Source organism: Lampetra fluviatilis, chromosome 14 (assembly GCF_964198595.1).
Source record: "Lampetra fluviatilis chromosome 14, kcLamFluv1.1, whole genome shotgun sequence".
Lineage (NCBI taxonomy): Eukaryota > Metazoa > Chordata > Hyperoartia > Petromyzontiformes > Petromyzontidae > Lampetra > Lampetra fluviatilis.
Window position 1 is genome coordinate 2,019,393 of NC_136288.1, and position 6,000 is coordinate 2,025,392.

General features: G+C 42.8%; 1 protein-coding gene across 1 annotated transcript in view; it reads right to left on the reverse strand.

Annotated features, from left to right (window-relative positions):
• The window catches only part of SELENON (selenoprotein N), a 105,903-nt gene extending 105,238 nt beyond the window's left edge, over positions 1 to 665 (reverse strand). Inside the window, exon 1 of the mRNA XM_078862551.1 lies at positions 587 to 665. The gene's annotated coding sequence lies outside the window, so the exon portion shown is untranslated. The remainder of the gene's footprint in view (positions 1 to 586) is intronic.
• Between the last annotated feature and the right edge of the window lie 5,335 nt (positions 666 to 6,000).

Sequence of the window (6,000 nt, forward strand, 5' to 3'; positions counted from 1 at the left end):
AATACAACATATTTTGAAATCCCCAAGGAGAAGTGCACAGCACATTGCAGGTATAATCGCAAATTGGAATTATGAGTTAAAGTATAAATCAATACCTAAGTATAACACAGCACTGCACATGCCACAATGTATACGGATATGAGCACCATATATGGACATCTGTTAAGCGGACATCTCTATTTCTCTTGCAATTTTACTCTTTTATATTTTTGTCAATATTTCACAAAAATTGTCGCCGCACGCACACGCGCACAAAGCCCACAGCGACTTACGGGAAACTACATAAGCCTTGGCTCTGTGTGGATGGTCTGAAATCTGAAGCACAAATTCCTCTATACATTCATATTCAATGAAACACCACGCAGGCACAACATTCTCCGAACTTAAATTAAACAGTACATACATTACAGCAAATGTATTCTTTGCATATGCGAGCATTGAACAGTTGTACAAAATTAATTGGCACTTGTCGTGACGGGCACTGCACGATGCGACCGTCTCCGTCTGGTGGCTCGCGAAGCTGCATTGGCTTCCGGTTGCCGAACGAATGCATTCTACACAAAGTGTGTGTGATGAAGCCCAATACCTCGCTGATCTCGTCAAGGAGCATAAACCATCATCACGCGCCCTGAAACAATCCTCCCCGAGACTGCGGTCATCGCGAACTCCGCTCATCCTCGCAACGGCTTTTGGCTAACCATCGAACAAAGGCGGTCACTGCATCACGCGCTTGCAGATGCGCCGTCTGGAACGCTCTTGCTTCCGATATTAGGAAGCCACTGGAGCTATGTACCTTTAAATCTAGATCGAAAACTCATTTCTTTAGAACTGATTTTTGTGGTTAGTTTGTTGTCCTTCCCCCGCACATCTAATTAGCACGGTTGGCTACTTATGCTGCAATAGAAGTTCAATATATAAACATAGAGTTGAATATGACAAACGATTGCAATATATTTAAGTCTCTCGATAATACAATCTTAATACAGCTTAAACACGGCGTTATATAATGTCCATACAATGACACGTCTAAAGTGAACGAATGAAGCAACATACCTTTTGCAAACTTAGAAGGGTTTATCTTGGCATTTTTCACTTGCATGCACATCCTAACGTTTCCTTTGCTTGTACTCAATTAATTGAATGCTTTGAAAAGTTTAAAAACAGTGATAATAGTAATAAATAAACAAGCACAACAACAACAACCAGCTAACAACCCCCCCCCCCCAACACTATCGATTCAGCAGCAATGATCACACTCAATGGTGAAAGTGCCTAAGGCTCATATTGTGAGACATTGTGCTTTTGCCTCCGCTTTTCACACTCGCGCATTTCGCACCGCGTGAAAACGCAGGCGAAATAGCCGGTTCCATGACAGACAAAGGAATTCCTCCATTCGCTGCACTAATACTGAGATAATTAGGGCTTTTTAAAGGACCACTGCACGGGATTATGAGCCTTTGTTGACCCTGAATTGCTTTCATTTCATTCACAGCAGGGCCCTTTCGCGAGAAAGGAGGCCCAAGAACACCGGGGAATCTAATAAATCTGGGCTGAGAACGCCTGAGAAGCCATGACAAAAGTTGTCTGCAGATATTCATTAAATCTTTTATCAGCTGTTTAATCTAGACGTGGGTCACATTGCTTGGCCGGCACGATGCGAGCACCGGAGTGTCGGCCCCCCAGATTATGCCGGAATCGTGGCTGAAAGCAGGCCGAACCTAATGACATTTGGCATTTACTGCGATCCCCTGCATAATCCTCTGCAAAGTTAATGCAAACAGAGACATGGATTAGCCAGACAGGCTTAAGGAGCCCACTGGAGCGCCTTCATTCTTTAATTGTCAATTAGCGTCGGTGCGAGGTAATTAGATTGCAATTTACCCTCAACTTTTTTTTCTAATATGTTTTTTTTATTTTCACAGCACGAAACGTCCAACCCCCCCACCACCCCTCTCATGGCCGCGCCCATCTCGCACGTCTTACACATCTTAGGACACTCGGTCAGCGAGCGGTGCCCCACACTATGTGCAACTTCGAGCCAAGAACACTGCGGACCACCATAGGCCCTGTGTATACTCACATTCTTGGTCAAGATGCCATTTTCTTTTGTTTTTCGAATCAACTTCGCACGGTTGCAAACTGAACCCAACTGTTGCTCGGCTGCCTGCAGGCAAGAAAGGGGCTTGCTAAAGTGGGTGCATCTATCTAAGCTGTCAAATTGTATTCCCACAGTATGATTGTTGGGAAAACGAGACGCTGATTTGCTGCTGAGCTACTGTCATCGTCGTCTGCGAACTGATCCAGATTTGCTGCATAAAACAAGCATATTCTCCTTGGTGTTATTACAAAATTCCAACTACCATGCCAGTAGTTTCTAAGCGCCAACATCAATCTTTTAAGACTGCAATATCGAGTGTTATTATTGCATTTTTCTAATACATATGCCATTTACATGACTCTTTTTGCAAAATCTCAAATAAAATGGAAATTTTTTTAATGTTATTTATGAAAACCAAAAATAGTTAATATTGGAATTTATATGTAATCGATTAGGTATTTGAATGTATTTACTGACTTCCTAAATTATTAAACAAAACACTTAAGGGATATATTTAGAGAATAGGTTTCCCCCTTTATTTCTGGCAACAAAACAGGTGTTAAGATGTTAAACACCAAACCGAAACCTTGTCTGCATTAACCACAATACTTGTGGTCAGAATGCAAAAAAATAAAATATATTTTGTTAAATAAGTGATTTTAAAAGACAATAAATTATATAGATGCCCACACAGTTTGTAGACTGTTTCATAACAACTGGTTCTATATAATACAAGTTTGAGCATAAAGCAGTCTTTAAACTGTTCTATGCTGAAATATTCATAACTGTACACTCTTACAAAACATAAAGGTTTTTATTTTGTACGGTATTATTGTTTCCAACCCCCCCCCCCTAATTTTCATACCCACAGTTTCAGGTATTTAATTCAAATCTTGAGGGTGGCCTCAGTAGCAACTAAACGATTCTCATATTTCTGAAGCAGAAGAGGGAGAATGGTTTTTTTTCTTCCTGGCAGAAAGCTTACAACAACTCATGAATGCGGCGCATTCATATCAGAAATTCAACCCACACATGGCGCAGAGTGAGGCTTAGGCCCTGACAGACAGGGAGAGATCATTTAGTGACAGAATGACTCGTTAGCTGGCTAATTAAACACAGCGACTGCACTGGGAGCCGAGGATTCAGGAATGACATTCTGGCGCAATTTTGGGCCTGGGGATTAAAAATAAAAAGTTTAAACCTGGGTGTCTGGTGGGATGTAATCTTACTGGCAATTAGTTGGCAGCTGCAAAACGGCTTCCTAATACGAGAAGTCATTCTATAAAACAATTTCCTAACTCGAGCAGACGTGTCATTGATCCAGCAAGAGTCGGCTCAATGTAAACCTCATTCACGCGCTCCACTATGCTGAACAATGGGCGGGGCGTTTTTTGCTCAGTCGCTATACAATTTGCTTCTGAGTCATTAGCAGCAGCATAATGCAAAAGCATTCATACTCCAAGTCACTGGCCAACGAAAAGTTCAAATGGAAGCATAGAGAGAATGCAGTGAGTTGCTCGAGGATTATTGAGGAAGGAATTGGCCAAAAGTCTTAGACTCGCGTGTTTAGCATGGTGATGAAATAATTTTCTCAACATAAAAACTAAATCTAACTTGTTGTTTTCGTACATTATTTGTCCTTGTTGATTGCGAAAATTGCATGTGATTGTGGTCAAATGTATTTTTTTCATATATTCAGTGGTGAGTGATATTGAACAGGTCCTGGACCTCCCCCTATGTTGACTCAGCCTTAAATTAATCTCTGGTGGGGTGTGTACACATCAGTACTGGAGAGACAAAGGTGGCCAGATGTGGTACTGGCCACAACACTCTCTCATGTGTCAGACCAGCAGTTTCCCAAAAACAGATCGTATGGCGATATGCCACAATAATACAGGCAAAAATATGTCTGTAGCACCACATAGTGCTCTCTCTCTCTCATTCAAAATGTGATTCATTTATGTATTCACTAAACACTGACATTTTCAGTGCTTACATTTTTACGCTAAGAAAAAAACCCGCTAAATAAACTACAGTGAACTTGAGCATAGAAGGTGATAAATTAAGACACTTGAACAGGATCAGCCCCCCAACCCCCCGGCCCAGTCTGCCATGACTGCACGAAGCATGTGTCCTGATCTCTTCTGGTTTCAATAAAAGGTAGGTCACAGGAAGCAGTGTTTCTTCAGACAGACATTGCATTAATCAGGGAAGTAACAACAGAGTGATTTGTAGCAACACGGTCGAGCCACAAAAGCTCTTACAGAGTTTCACACGTTGCTTTTGCCCTCAATCACTCTCCAGTCCAGGGCCCTCGTCCGCCCAAGTGAGGCCCTGCTTTCTTGACTCAGCTGTGTTTGATTTCTGGTATCGAGAGGGCACGGAATTTGCAGTGCGCCACTCTGGAGGAGCTTCAAGGGCTCGTATGAAAACCAGGCCACGACTAAACGGGCCCCAACATTTGTCCTTGAGCCGGCATCGTGCGCTTTTTTCTCATCATGGAATCTAGCGGGCACCCCGACCTCCAATAGATCTCACTTCTGTTTAACCCCGCCACCCCCCGTCGTCGCAGACCACTGCTACCAAGCACACATGTACTTTAGCACGTAGGCTTTCGCGACCAATATCATCCATAATTTAGGTTTTTTTGGGGGGGTTAGATCGCGTAAATATATAAACGTGTCGTTAAAACCCGCTACCACCCGACACAATCAATTAGTAACAGGTGGACTCCTCCACAAATCTGGCTGTCGCCTGATGAAGCTGGTTGTAATTACTGGCGAAACGTCGTACTCAGATTGTAAATGTTGTGGCTTGGCTCTCCAACACGCCGATTAGTGCTGTACTAGTGACACATTGGCACGTTCTGCTTACGTGACAACCCTTACTAGTTGGCTTTGTCTATTATGAAAACATGTACTTGCCAAGCAACATGCACCCCTGGTTTCACCTCACGCTAAAATATCAATTCGACGTTGCATTTATCCCTCGGCGATGTATGCATGTGTGCTGAACTTATGTCGCATCACGCGTAGCCAACTGTGCTGGTCGGAGGTAAATGGCTGGTTCTTTTTTGTGACTAGATTTAAAAGACATTTGTTGTAGGCAAACATCTTGTTATACTGTATATGGATTTTAGACAGAAATAGATTGTATATTTGGTACGTGATGACACTGTAGTTGAGCCTAAAGGGGGACAGATTAATGATTTGCTTATTTATCCGTGTATCCATGTAATCTTTTTATGCAGGACATCTGCTCTATGTTAAATGCAGTTTGTCTACAATTGGGGGTTGTTTCTCCAGCAAAATCCTACTTGCAGTTTATCGAAAGAAGACTTTTGGAGTAATTATGGCCAATCCAATACAAATGTTAATTCAACGTCCCTCACACTACACAGCACACTCTCTCTCTCACCTGTAATCATACTTAACCATCGTACCCTGATAATCACATAAAGGTTAGAACACCCCTGCGGATTATTATTGTTCCGCTGGCATCATGACCTTTAGGGGTATAATGATGCATCCATTAGAATTGAGTTGTATGGGAGGGGTCTGAGTGGCTCAGAGGTCAGAGCGCTAAGCTGGCACCGCCGACATCCTGGGTTTGAATCCAGGCAGCTGCCCGTGATTAAGTGTCGTGGGTTCATGGCCTCAGTGTCGTGGGTTCATGGCCTCAACCTGGTCATTGATGACAACGCAAATCCCATCATTTGAAATACGATATTGCACTTAATTAGAATTCTGATCAAACGTAATGTTCATCGTGATGCGAGGAACACCGCTTTACGTGGCAACGCAGGTGACAGAGTGACCATGACTCTCTGTAGCCGGATGGATGGAAAATGCTCTCCCCTGAGTGTGGATACAAGATCACTTGAAGAGATTTCAGAAGCGGTT